Consider the following 14,101-nt stretch of genomic DNA (forward strand, 5'->3'; position numbering starts at 1 on the left):
GAAGCTGACAGACAAAGATTTAGAAATTTAAGTAAAGAACCTGGTCAAACAGGCATAGAGTTTGAAAGGATTAAACAGAGTAATTTTGATAGGTGGATAAGGACTTTGAAAATAGACCAAAAGTATGAAGCTCTCAGAGAAATTATACTTTTGGAGGGGCTTAAAAATTCAATTCCTGATGTAGGGAGAACTCATGTGGAAGAGCAGAGGGTTAAAACTGCGAGGTTAGCAGCAGATATGGCAGATGATTATGAATTAGTTCATAAATCAAAGTTTGGTTTCCAACATCAGTTTCAGCTGGTGAGGCATAGAAACTGAGAAAAAGAGAAATAAAAAGAGAAATACTCAAGTGGTAGATGTAAAGATCTGATGGGAGATAATAAGGAGAATGTACCTCAGATTGAAAAAGAAGTCCAGGAGGGTGGAAGAGAAATGAAAAGTTTCAAATGTTTTCACTGTAATAAACTAGGCCATGTAAAGTCACAATGTTAGTGGTTGAAGAAAAGCACTGGGAAGGCTGATGTGGCAAAGCAGGATAAGACAGTGGTGTTTGTTAAAGTGGGAAAGGAAAGCCCAAGGGAAGCAAAGGAGCTGCAAAAGATTGTACAGCCTGATCAAGAGGTGATTGATAAGAAGGTGCCAGATCTCTTTAAAGAATTTATTTATGTGGGTAAAGTTTACTCAGGTTTACCAGGAGTAGGTATAGAAGTCAAAGAGATATGGGAGCTAGTCAATCTATGATGGTAAGAGAAGAGGCGTTATGTAGTTTGGGAGGAATTTTGCCAGAAAAGGTGGTAATATGTGGAATTCAGGGTGAGAAGAGTAGTGTTCCATTATATAAGGTAAGGCTTGAAAGTCCAGTGAAGAGTGGTGAAGTGGTAGCGGGAGTAATAGAGAAACTATCTTGTCCAGGAATACAGTTTATCTTGGGTAATGATATAGCTGGATCGCAGGTAGGAGTGATGCCTACTGTGGTTGATAAGCCAGTGGAAAATCAGACAACTGAAGTGTTGAAGGACGAATATCCTAGGATTTTTCCGGATTGTGTCATAACAAGGTCGCAAAGTCACAGGTTAAGACAAAAGGAGAAATCAAAGAGTGAAGATAAAGTTGAAGTTCAATTATCAGAAACAATTGTTGATCAGATGTTTGGAAAAGAACAAGAACAGGTGGAGGGTGGGGGCGGATATTTTTAGTTTAGGAAAATTGGCGGAGTTACAAGTGTATACCAGAATGTTATTACCGTATAAATGATGTCTTGATGAGAAAACGGAGACCTTTACATGGCAGGCGGATGAAAAGTGGGGAGAAGTTCATCAAGTGGCATTGCTGGTAGGGTATAGAAAGGTGTTGCGAGTCGCACATGAGGTACCAGTGGGAGGTCATTTGGGATTAAGGAAAACTCAAGCTAAAATACAAAAACATTTTTATTGGCCTGGACTACATAAAGATGTAGTTAAATTTTGTCGATCATGCCACACATGTCAAGTGATGGGGAAACCTCAAGCAGTGATAAAACCAGCGCTTAATACCAATTCCAGCATTTGAGGAAACTTTTAACAGTATAGTCCAGGCAGATCATTCCGAACATGAAAAAAAAACATAGAGCAAACATAAATACTCAATGTAACTACATAGACACAAGCATCAGGAGAAGCAGACAGAGTGTACAGCTACTCAGTAGAGAAGATATATGAATAGAACAGATCAGTCCATAAGTGGGTCGTTTATGAGTCTGGTAACAGTGGGGAAGAAGATGATACAAAGTTGGGTGGGAGGGTGAGCTGTGAGGAGGATGCAGAGATGCTTCAGTGGGATTTGGACAGGCTGAGTGAGTGGGCAAATGCATGGCAGATGCAGTATAATGTAGATAAATGTGAGGGTATCCGCTTCGGGAGCAAAAATAGGAAGCCAGATTATTATTTGAATCAATGTAAATTGAGAGAAGTGGATATTCAGCGAGACCTTGGTGTCTTTGTCCATCATTAGCTGAATGTAAGGGCGCAGGTACAGCAGGCAGTAAAGAAGGCAAATAGTATGCTGCCCATCAAAGCGAAAGGATTTGAGGATAGGAATAAGGATGTTTTATAGCAATTGGATACGGCATTGGTGAGGCCACACCTGGAGCATTGTGTGCAGTATTGGTGTCCTTATCTGAGGAAGGATGTTCCTGCTATGGAGGGAGCGCAGCGAAGGTTTACCAGGCTGATTCCTGGGATGGCGGGACTGTCATATGAGGAGAGACTAAGATGGTTAGGATTATATTCTTGGAGTTTAGAAGAGTGACAGGGGATCTCGTAGAAATGTATAAACCTCTTAACAGGATTAGACAGGGTAGATTTAGTAAGAATGTTCCCGATGGTGGGGGAGACCAGAACTAGGGGTCATAGTTTGAGGAAAGGGGTAAACCTTTTAGGACTGAGGTGAGGAGAAATTTCTTCACCAGAGAGTGGTGAATCAGTGGAACTCACTATCACAGAAAGTAGTTCGAAGCCAAAATGTTGTGTAGTTTCAAGAAAGTGTTAAGATATAGTTCCTGGGGCTAAAGGGACCAGGGGATAGGGGGAGAAGGTGGGATCAGGGTATTGAACTTGATAATTAGCCATGATCATAATGAATGGGGGAGCAGGCTCGAAGGGCCAAATGGCCTCCTCCTGCTTCTATTCTCTATGAATATTTCTAAGTCAATCTTCAATGGTGAGACATAAGAACATTTTTTTTTTTCATTTGTTCATGGGACGTGGGCGTCGCAGGCTGTGCCCATATTTATTGCCCATCCCTTCACAGTGCCAGGGTGCCTGGTTTGATTCCCAGCTTTGGTTACTGTCTGTGCGGAGTCTGCACGTTCTCCCCGTGTCTGCGTGGGTTTCCTCCGGCTGCTCCCGTTTCCTCCCACAAGTCCCGAAAGACGTGCTGTTAGGTAATTTTGACATTCTGAATTCTCCCTCCGTGTACCCGAACAGGCGCAGGAATGCGGAAACTGTGGACTTTTCACAGTAACTTCATTGCAGTGTTAATGTAAGCCTACTTGTGACAATAAAGATTATTATGTTAAAGGTACAGAGCTGTTTTTTCCCCGATATTATTTTTGTAGCATCTCGCATTACCTGCTGATTTACTCTTAGATTTGTAATCTCTGTCACTTCCTGTAATGGCCTGTTTATCATTTCCTACATTAGTCTCTGTGTCCCTGGTCTTGTCTCCACTCTTTGCTATACTACGGCTATTCACATTTGATTCCTTGCCTCGACAATTCAGTTTAAAACTCCCTCTACTTCCCTAGTTCTGTGGCTCGCTCGTACATCAGCACCAGCACATTTCAGGTATAGATCATGCCAACAGAATGGATCCACTTTCACCAGCACTGGTGCCAGTGCCCCAGTGCCCCAACTCTCCCACACCAGTCTCTGAGTCGCACATTCAATTCTCTAATCTAATTTAGCCAACGCCAATTCGCATATTGTTCAGGCAATAATCTGGAAATTATTGCCTCTCACGTTTTGCTTCTTAATTTGGTACCTAGCTCCTCAAACTGATGATGCAGAACCTCCTTCCTCGCCTACCAATACCATTGGCACACACATGACCGTGCACTCTGTGTCCTCCCACTGCAATTTCCTCTCCAGCCCTGAGTAGATGCCCCAAACCGTAGCACTGAGTGGGCAACACAGCCATCCGGACTCTCACGCCTTGCCATAGAGAACAGAGTCAATCCCCCGAACTACACCATTCCCTACTACCTCTACATTCCTATGTGCTACACCACTCAGAATGGCTTTCTGTACCACAGTGAAATGGTCAGTTTGATCATACACCCTGCAGAGGCTCCCACTCTCATCCAGCCAAACCCAGTGATCCGCAAAGCTCTCATAGAATCATAGAATTTGCAGTGCCATAGGAGGCCATTCAGCCCATCGAGTCTGCACCAGCCCTTGGAAATAGTACCCAACTTAAGCCTACCTCCACCCTCTCACCGTAACCCAGTAACCCATCCTAATCTTTTTGGACATTAAGGGCAATTTAGCATGACCAATCCACCTAACCTGCACATCTTTGGACTGTGGGAAGAAACCGGAGCACCCGGAGGAAACCCACGCAGACACGGGGAGAACGTACAGACTCCACACAGACAGTGACCCAAGCCGGGAATCGCACCTGGGACCCTGGCTCTGTGAAGCAACAGTGCTAACCACCATGCTACCACGCCGCCCTGTTGGACAATTGCAGAGGCTGACACTCCTGCACGCCTGCCTCCTGGGTCTCCTTATCTGCCTCAGCTGTAGTCACACCCTCTTGTCCGTGATGATATTCCAGTGCAGTAGATCCTACCCAAAGGGGTGTGACAGTCTGCACAAACAAAGCATTCAGGAAACTTTTGCCTTCCCTGAGGTTTCACAGTATCCACAGCTCAGCATTTCGGCTCAATGACTCTGAGTTTATGCTCAGCCTAACTTCTTAAACAGTTACTGTAGACGTACTTGCCCTGGTCAACACTGGAATCCAGGAGCCCCCCCACATGATGCAACCCGACCTGATACATCATCTGTTCTGCCATATCTATGGGCTTGAATTAATTACTTCATTATTTTATTCAAAGAACAAAGAAACGTACAGCTCAGGAACAGCTTCGGCCCTCCAAGCCTGTGCCGACCATGCTGCCCATCTAAACTAAAATGTTCGACACTTCCGTGGTCCGTATCCCTCTATTCCCATCCTATTTGTCAAGATACCCCTTTAACGTCACTATCGTCCCTGCTTCCACCACCTCCAGCAGCGAGTTCCAGGCACCCACTACCCTCTGTGTAAAAAACTTGCCTCATACATCTCCTCTAAACCTTGCCCCGTGCACCTTAAACCTATGCCCCCTAGTAATTGACCCCTCTACCCTGGGAAAAAGCCTCTGACTATCCACTGTCTATGCCCCTCATAATTTTGTAGACCTCTATCAGGTCGCCCCTCAACTTCCGTCGTTCCAGTGAGAACAAACCGAGTTTATTCAACCGCTCCTCATCGCTAATGCCCTCCATACCAGGCAACATCCTGGTAAATCTCTTCTGCACCCTCTAAAGCCTCCAAATCCTTCTGGTAGCGTGGCAACCAGAATTGAACATGATACTCCAAATGTGGCCTCACTAAAGTTATATACAGCTGCAACATGACTTGCCAATTTTTATACTCAATGCCCCAGCCAATGAAGGCAAGCATTGCCACATGCCTTCTTGACTACCTTCTCCACCTGTGTTGCTCCTTTCAGTGACCTGTGGACCTGTACATGCAGATCTCTTTGACTGTCAATACTCTTGAGGGTTCTACCATTCACTGTATATTCCCTACCCGTATTAGACCTTCCAAAATGCATTACCTCACATTTGTCCAGATTAAACTCCATCTGCCATCTCTCCACCCAAGTTTCCAAACGATCTAAATCCTGCTGTATCCTCTGCCAGTCCTCATCGCTATCTGCAATTCCACCAACCACTCTGTCGTCCGCAAACTTACTAATCAGACCAGTTACATTTTCCTCCAAATCATTTATATTTTCTACGAACAGCAAAGGTCCCAGCACTGATCCCTGCGGAACACCACTAGTCACAGCCCTCCAATTAGAAAAACACCCTTCCATTGCTACTCTCTGCCTTCTATGACCGAGCCTGTTCTGTATCCATCTTGCCAGCTCACCTCTGATCCCGTGTGACTTTACCTTTTGTCCCAGTCTACCATGAGGGACCTTGTCAAAGGCCTTACTGAAATCCATACAGTCAACCTTGGCTATTCTCCAGTCCATCGGGACATCACCTGAAGATGGTGAGGATCCAAAGATTTCTGTCAAGGCCTCAGCAATTTCCTCTCTTGCCTCCTTCAGTATTCTGGGGTAGATCCCATCAGGCCCTGGGGCCTTATCCACCTTAATATTTTTCAAGACACCCAACAATTCGTCTTTTTGGATCTCAATGTGACCCAGGCTATCTACACACCCTTCTCCAGACTCAACATCCACCAATTCCTTCTCTTTGGTGAAAATTGATGCAAAGTATTAATTTAGTACCTCGCCCATTTCCTCTGGCTGCACACATAGATTCCATCCCCTGTCCTTCAGTGGGCCAACCCTTTCCCTGGCTACCCTCTTGCTTTTTATGTACGCGTAAAAAGCCTTGGGATTTTCCTTAACCCAATTTGCCAATGACTTTTCGTGACCCCTTTTAGCCCTCCTGTCTCCTTACTTAAGTTCCTTCCTACTTTCTTTATATTCCACACAGGCTTCGTCTGTTCCCAGCCTTCTAGCCCTGACAAATGCCCCCTTTTTCTTTTTGACGAGGCCAACACTGTCTCTCGTTATCCAAGGATCGTGAAATGCGCCATATTTACCCTTCTTCCTCACAGAAACATGCCAGTCCTGAATTCCTTACAACCGACATTTGAAAGCCTCCCACATGTCAAATGTTGATTTACCCTCAAACATCCTCCCCCAATCTATGTTCTTCAGTTCCCGTCAAATATTGTTATAATTAGCCTTCCCCCAATTTAGCACATTCACCCTGGGACCACTCTTATCCTTGTCCACCAGCACTTTAAAACTTACTGAATTGTGGTCACTGTTCCCGAAATGCTCCCCTACTGAAACTTCTACCATCTGGCCGGGCTCATTCCCCAATACCAGGTCCAGTGTAGCCCCTTCCCTAGTTGAACTATCTACATGTTGTTTTAAGAAGCCCTCCTGGATGCTCCTTACAAACTCTGCGCCGTCCAAGCCCCGAGCACTACGTGAGGTCGGGCAGTGGATGATCCCTGGTCCTGGTGATCCTGCGGGATACCACGGGTCACAGAGCTCCAGGCGGAATACTTTCCATCCACTACCACTCGCTGGCTTCTTTCGGCCAGCCAATTCTGTATCCAGACAGCCAAATTTCCCTGTATCTCATGCCCCCTAACTTTCTGAATGAACCTACCACGGGGAACCTTATCCTTACTGAAATCCATATACCCCACATCCACTGCCCAACCTTCATCAATGTGTCTCGACATATTCTCAAAGAATTCAATGAGGCTTGTGACTGGCCTGTAATTCCCAGGGATTTCCCTATTCCCTTTCTTGAACAGGGGAACAACATTCGCCTCCCTCCAATCATCCGGTACTACTCCAGTGGAGAGTGAGGACGCAAAGATCATCGCCAGCAGCGCGGCAATCGCCTCCCTTGCTTCCCGTAGTAACCTTGGGTATATTCCGCAAGGCCCAGGGGGTTTATCTATCCTAATGCATTTTAACATTTCCAGCACATCCTCCTTCTTAATATCACCCTGTTCGAGTCTATTAATCTGGTTCACACTGTTCTCATGAGCAACAAAGTCCCTCTCTCTTGTGAATACTGAAGCAAAGTATTCAGTTAGGACCTCTCCCATCTCCTCAGACTCTAGGCACAAGTTCCCTCCACTATCTCTGATCAGCCCTACTCTCACTTTAACCATCCTCTTATTTCTCACATAAGTGTAGAACGCCTTGGGGTTTTCCCTAATCCTTCCCACCAGAGCTTTTTCATGCCCCCTTCTATCTCTCCTAAATCCGTTTTTGAGTTCCTTCCTGGCTACCTTGTAACCCTCTGGAGCTGAGTCAGATCCTTGCTTCCTCAACCTTACGTGAGCTTCCTTCTTCCTCATGACTAGAAACTCCACTTCTCTTGTCATCTAAGGCTCCTTCACCTTACCATTCCTTCCTCGTCTCAGTGGGACAAAACTACCCAGTACTCACAGCAAGTCCTCCTTAAACAATCCCCACATTACTGTTGTGCATTTCCCCAAGAACAATTGTCCCACTTTATGCTCCTCAGCTTCTGTCTAATAGCAGTATAATTTCCCCTCCCCCAATTAAATACTTTCCCATACTATGTGTTCCTATCCCTCTCCATGACTATGGTAAAGGTCAAGGAGTAGTGGTCACTGTCACCGAAATGCTCTCCCACCAAGACATCTACCATTGAGTCAGGAATCCTTCCTGTACACACCTGGCAAAATCTGCTCCATCCAAACCATTTGCACTAAGGAGGTTCCAGTCAATATTAGGGAAGTTGAAGTCACCCATGACAACAACTCTGTTACTTATGCACCTTTCCAAGATCTGCTGCCCAATCTGTTCCTCCATCTCTCTGCTGCTATTGGGGCGTCTGTAGAAAACTCCCAATAAAGTGACTGCTCCTTTTTTTATTTCTGACTTCCACCCATATTGACTCAGCAGACAAACCCTCCTCGACTACCTCCTTTTCTGCACTCCCTAATTAACAGTGCCACTCCCCCTCCTCTTTTATCTCCCTCCCTATTCTTCTTAAAACATCTAAACCCCGGAACATCTAACAAACATTCCTGCCCCTAAGAAATTCATTTCTCCGTAATGGCCACAACATCGTAGTTCCAAGTACTGATCCATGCTCTAAGTTCATCTCCCTTATTCCTGACACTCCTTGCATTGAAACAGACACAATTTAACCCATTCCACTGAGTGCAACTTTGCCCTATCAACTGTCTATCCTTCCTCACAGACTCGCTGCATACTATTTCTGCCTGTTCAACAGCTACCCTATCCTCTGATCCATAGCTCTGGTTCCCACCCCCCTGCCAAACTAGTTTAAACCATCTTGAAGAGCTCTAGTAAACATCCCACCCAGGATAATGGTGCCCCTCTAGTTTAGGTGCAATCGGTCCTTCATGTACAGGTCCCACCTTCCCCAGAAGATATCCCAATGATCCACATATCTGAAGCCTTCCCTCCTGCACCAGTTCCATAGCCACGTGTTCAACTGCACTCACTCTCTGTTCCTTGTCTCACTTGCACGTGGCACCGATAGCAATCCTGAGATCACTACTCTGCTTGTCCTGCTCTTTAGCTTCCAACCTAACTCACTGAAATCACTTTTTTGATCCTCATCCCTTTTTGTAGCTGTGTCATTGGTGCCTATGTGCACCACATCTTCTGGTTGCTCTCCCTTCCCCTTAAGAATCCTGTAGACGCGATCCGAGTCATCCCTGACCCTAGCACCCGGGAAGCAATATACCTTCCGAGAGTCTCGTTCGCGACCACAGAATCACTTATCCGTTCCCCTAACCATTGAGTCTTCTCTCACTATTGCTTTTCTATTTTCTCCCCTTCCCTTCTGAGCCACAGAGTGAGGCTCAGTGCCAGAGACCTGGCCACTAGGGCCTTCCTCCGGTAGGTCATCCCCTCAACAGCATCCAAAACGGTATACTTGTTTTGAAGGGGAACGGCCACGGAGGATCCCTGCACTGTCTGCCTGTGACCCAGCTACTCTTGACCTGCACCTTGGGTGTGGCTACCTCCCTGTAACACTTCTCTATCACCCCGTCTGCCTCCCGGATGGTCCGAAATTCATCCAGCTGCAGCTTCAGTTCCCTCACACGGTCTCTGAGGAGCTGGAGCTGGGTGCCCTTTCCGCAGGTGTAGTCAATGGGGGATGCCAGTGGTGTCCCTCACCACTCACATCCTACTGGAGGAGCATGCAACTGCCCTAGCCTCCATCCCCTCCGGTCTGCATTCCCAAAGAGATTTAAAAGGGAAACAAAAGATTAAACGCCTGTTAGCGCCAGACCTCAACATTTTTTAAAATTTGCAAAACAGTGAGGAAAGGACACTTAGCCCCAGGAGTAATAACTCTCACTTACAGGTATCTTTTATGTGAAAACAAACTTTAATTAAAACATTAGATTAACTATATTAACATCAAAGAAATAGCTTTGCAATTAACAGTTAAACAGTTCTTAAATTAAAGGAAGAATCTTGAATTTACTCTTTACACCTATCACTAATTCCAATTGAGCAACCCATTACAGTTCAAATGCCACTTATAAATAATGTTAACACAACAGGTTTACTTGTGGTCTTCTGTGTAGATACTTATTGAGAGAGACCCTTCCAATAGCTGATCCAGTACACTTCGGCTCAACCTAAGAGCATTTGGCAAAACTGCTGTTCAACTTAAAATCCTTTCTCAGGCTGCAAAACTACAGACAGTCCTAGCTTCTCCCATTAATTACAGCATCTGCTCAACTAGGACTAAACATCACTCCCTCATAAATCCTCTACACTGGAGGGAATCTCCTGCAAACAAAACAATGTTGCGTTAGTAATTACTTTACCTTTTACAACTCCTTAATTACTGCTTTAGTAAACACACTGACTGTATGTATTTTAAACAAGGGTTTCTAATAACATTCCTGCAATAGAATATAAAATATATTCTTGGGCGGCACGGTAGCACAGTGGTCAACGCTGTTTCTCCACAGCTCCAGGGCCCCAGATTCGATTCCCAGTGTGGGTTACTGTCTGTACAGAGTCTGCACGTTCTCCCCGTGTGCGTGGGTTTCCTCCTGGTGCTCCCGTTTGCTCCCACAGTCCAAAGATGTGCAGGTCGGGTGGATTGGCATGATAAATTGCCCTTAGTGTTCAAAAATGTTAGACTAGGTTATGGGGATAGGGTGAAGGTGTGGGTTTAAGTAGGGTGCTCTTTCTAAGGCCTGACGCAGACTCGATGGGACGAATGGCCTCCTTCTGCACTGTAAACTCTATTATTCTATGATTCCATGATAATATATAATAATTTCTTCATTCATCACAGTCTGGGCCCTAATGGTGAAGATCTGCTCTAATTTTGCGTTTGTTTCAATTCAGAGTGTGCTATAAATCAGGCTGGGCGCTCTACTTCAGAATGTGTGCTCTACTTCTGAATTTCTGCTCAAATTTGGTGTGTGTTCTCTAATTCAGGTTGTGGGCTCTCATCCAGAGTGTGGACTCAAATGGAGAGTATCGGCTCTAATGCAGAGTGTGGGTCGGGGTTCAGAGTGTGGGTCGGGGTTCAGAGTGTGGGCCGGGGTTCAGAGTTTGGGCCAGGGTTCAGAGTGTGGGCCGGGATTCATAGTGTGGGCTGGGATTCAGAGTGCGGGCCATGATTCAGAGTGCAGGCTGGGATTCAGAGTGCGAGCTGTCATTCAGAGTATGGTCCCGGATTCAGAGTGCGGGCCCTGATTCAGAGTGCGGGCCCTGATTCAGAGTGCGGGCCCTGATTCAGAGTGCGGGCCCTGATTCAGAGTGTGGGCCCTGATTCAGAGTACGGGCTCTGATTCAGAGTGCAGGCCCTGATTCAGAGTGCGGGCCCTGATTCAGATTGCGGGCCCTGATTCAGAGTGCGGGCCCTGATTCAGAATGCGGGCCCTGATTCAGAGTGCGGGCCCTGATTCAGAGTGCGGGCTCTGATTTAGAGTGCGGGCTCTGATTTAGAGTGCAGGCTGTGATTCAGAGTGCGGGCTGTGATTCAGAGTGCGGGCTGTGATTCAGAGTGCGGGCCCTGATTCAGAGTGTGGTCCCTGATTCAGAGTGCGGTCTCTCTTTCAGACTGGGGGCCCTGATTCAGAGTGCGGGCTCTGATTCAGAGTGCGGTCTCTGTTTCAGAGTTTGGGCTCTGATTCAGAGTGCGGCCCTGATTCAGAGTGCGGGCCCTCATTCAGAGTGCGGGCCCTGATTCAGAGTGGGGGCTCTGATTCAGAGTGGGGGCTCTGATTCAGAGTGGGGGCTCTGATTCAGAGTGGGGGCTCTGATTCAGAGTGGGGGCTCTGATTCAGAGTGGGGGCTCTGATTCAGAGTGGGGGCTCTGATTCAGAGTGCGGGCTGTGATTCAGAGTGCGGGCTCTGATTCAGAGTGGGGGCTCTGATTCAGAGTGAGGGCCCTGATTCAGAGTGCGGGCCCTGATTCAGAGTGAGGCCTCTGATTCAGAGTGTTGACTCTGATTCAGAGTGCAGGCTGTGATTCAGAGTGCGAGCCGTGATTCAGAGTGCGGGCTCTGATTCAGAGTGCAGGCTGTGATTCCGTGTGCGGGCCCTGATTCAGAGTGAGGGCTCTGATTCAGAGTGTGGGCTCTGATTCAGAGTGCAGGCTGTGATTCAGAGTGCGAGCCGTGATTCAGAGTGCGGGCTCTGATTCAGAGTGCAGGCTGTGATTCCGTGTGCGGGCTGTGATTCAGAGTGCGGGCTCTGATTCAGAGTGCAGGCTGTGATTCCGTGTGCGGGCCCTGATTCAGAGTGCGGGCTGTGATTCAGAGTGCAGGCCCTGATTCAGAGTGCGGGCCCTGATTCAGAGTGCGGGCTGTGATTCAGAGTGCAGGCCCTGGTTCAGACTGGGGGCCCTGATTCAGAATGCGGGCCCTGTTTCAGAGTGCGGGCCCTGATTCAGAGTGCGGGCCCTGATTCAGAGTGCGGGCCCTGATTCAGAGTGCGGGCCCTGATTCAGAGTGCGGGCCCTGATTCAGAGTGCGGGCTGTGATTCAGAGTGCGGGCTGTGATTCAGAGTGCGGTCCCTGATTCAGAGTGCGGGCTGTGATTCAGAGTGCGGGCCCTGATTCAGAGTGCGGTCCCTGATTCAGAGTGCGGTCTCTCTTTCAGACTGGGGGCCCTGATTCAGAGTGAGGGCTCTGATTCAGAGTGCGGGCTCTGATTCAGAGTGCAGGCTGTGATTCAGTGTGTGGGCCCTGATTCAGAGTGCGGGCTGTGATTCAGAGTGCGGTCCCTGATTCAGAGTGCGGGCTGTGATTCAGAGTGCAGTCCCTGATTCAGAGTGCGGTCCCTGATTCAGAGTGCGGTCCCTGATTCAGAGTGCGGTCCCTGATTCAGAGTGCGGGTCCTGATTCAGAGTGCGGGCCCTGATTCAGAATGCGGTCTCTTTTTCAGACTGGGGGCCCTGATTCAGAATGCGGGCCCTGTTTCAGAGTGCGGGCCCTGATTCAGAGTGCGGGCCCTGATTCAGAGTGCGGGCCCTGATTCAGAGTGCGGGCCCTGATTCAGAGTGCGGGCCCTGATTCAGAGTGCGGGCCCTGATTCAGAGTGCGGGCCCTGATTCAGAGTGCGGGCCCTGATTCAGAGTGCGGGCCCTGATTCAGAGTGCGGGCCCTGATTCAGAGTGCGGGCCCTGATTCAGAGTGCGGGCCCTGATTCAGAGTGCGGGCCCTGATTCAGAGTGCGGGCCGTGACTCCGAGTGTGGGCCGTGATTCAGAGTGCGGGCCGTGATTCAGAGTGCGGGCTGTGATTCAGAGTGCGGGCTGTGATTCAGAGTGCGGGCTCTGATTCAGAGTGCGGGCCCTGATTCAGAGTGCGGGCCCTGATTCAGAGTGCGGGCTGTGATTCAGAGTGCGGGCGCTGATTCAGAATGCGGGCGCTGATTCAGAGTGCGGGCGCTGATTCAGAATGCGGGCGCTGATTCAGAGCGCAGGCTGTGATTCAGAGTGCGGGCGCTGATTCAGAATGCGGGCCCTGATTCAGAGCGCAGGCTGTGATTCAGAGTGCGGGCGCTGATTCAGAGTGCGGTCCCTGATTCAGAGTGCGGGCTGTGATTCAGAGTGCGGTCCCTGATTCAGAGTGCGGTCCCTGATTCAGAGTGCGGTCCCTGATTCAGAGTGCGGGTCCTGATTCAGAGTGCGGGCCCTGATTCAGAATGCGGTCTCTTTTTCAGACTGGGGGCCCTGATTCAGAATGCGGGCCCTGTTTCAGAGTGCGGGCCCTGATTCAGAGTGCGGGCCCTGATTCAGAGTGCGGGTCCTGATTCAGAGTGCGGGCCCTGATTCAGAGTGCGGGCCCTGATTCAGAGTGCGGGCCCTGATTCAGAGTGCGGGCCCTGATTCAGAGTGCGGGCCCTGATTCAGAGTGCGGGCTGTGATTCAGAGTGCGGGCTGTGATTCAGAGTGCGGGCCCTGATTCAGAGTGCGGGCCCTGATTCAGAGTGCGGGCCGTGACTCCGAGTGTGGGCCGTGATTCAGAGTGCGGGCTGTGATTCAGAGTGCGGGCTGTGATTCAGAGTGCGGGCTGTGATTCAGAGTGCGGGCTCTGATTCAGAGTGCGGGCCCTGATTCAGAGTGCGGGCCCTGATTCAGAGTGCGGGCCGTGATTCAGAGTGCGGGCGCTGATTCAGAATGCGGGCGCTGATTCAGAGTGCGGGCGCTGATTCAGAATGCGGGCGCTGATTCAGAGCGCAGGCTGTGATTCAGAGTGCGGGCGCTGATTCAGAATGCGGGCCCTGATTCAGAGCGCAGGCTGTGATTCAGAGTGCGGGCGCT

General features: G+C 48.6%; 1 protein-coding gene across 1 annotated transcript in view; it reads left to right on the forward strand.

Annotated features, from left to right (window-relative positions):
- Nucleotides 1–14,101, forward strand: part of scn5lab (sodium channel, voltage gated, type V-like, alpha b) — a 707,937-nt gene that overhangs the window by 126,641 nt on the left and 567,195 nt on the right. The window lies entirely within an intron of this gene.

The sequence above is a fragment of the Scyliorhinus canicula genome, chromosome 5 (genome assembly GCF_902713615.1).
Source record: "Scyliorhinus canicula chromosome 5, sScyCan1.1, whole genome shotgun sequence".
NCBI classification, from domain to species: domain Eukaryota; kingdom Metazoa; phylum Chordata; class Chondrichthyes; order Carcharhiniformes; family Scyliorhinidae; genus Scyliorhinus; species Scyliorhinus canicula.